The sequence below is a fragment of the Hippocampus zosterae genome, unplaced genomic scaffold (genome assembly GCF_025434085.1).
Source record: "Hippocampus zosterae strain Florida unplaced genomic scaffold, ASM2543408v3 HiC_scaffold_62, whole genome shotgun sequence".
NCBI lineage: Eukaryota > Metazoa > Chordata > Actinopteri > Syngnathiformes > Syngnathidae > Hippocampus > Hippocampus zosterae.
The window spans coordinates 372,501-372,926 of record NW_026262961.1 but is presented as its reverse complement, the minus strand read 5'-3'; positions in this window follow the sequence as shown (position 1 = coordinate 372,926).

Genomic DNA, 426 nt, shown 5'->3' with positions numbered 1-426 from the left:
GCGAGTCGTGCCTCCCCCCCCCCCCCCACCTTTCTCTCTTCCACATCGCACCACAGCGACCACTGACCGATACGCAACAGAGACCCGCCTTCGGAGGGCCCCCGCCGGCACCGGCCACGCGCCGGCGCTCGGGCGGACGGCTCCTTCGGCTTGCGGTTCGAACCCCGCGCTGCGACGGGCGTGCCCCCCGGGGCACCACCGGCGCAGCGCGAAAACGATCGGCGGCGAGGCCGAGCCGACCCCCCCGCGCCTAGCGCGGTCACACAGCCGTCCTACCACCGGACCCCCCCGCCGCTCCCGCCCCATCTCCCGCGCCACCCTCCTCGGGACGGAGGGTGGCGCTCCCGCTCCCCGGGGCGGGTCGGCGGAGGTCCGTCCGGCGAAAACGTCGTTTCTCTTACCCTGCCACCCCGAGCGTCCGGCGGG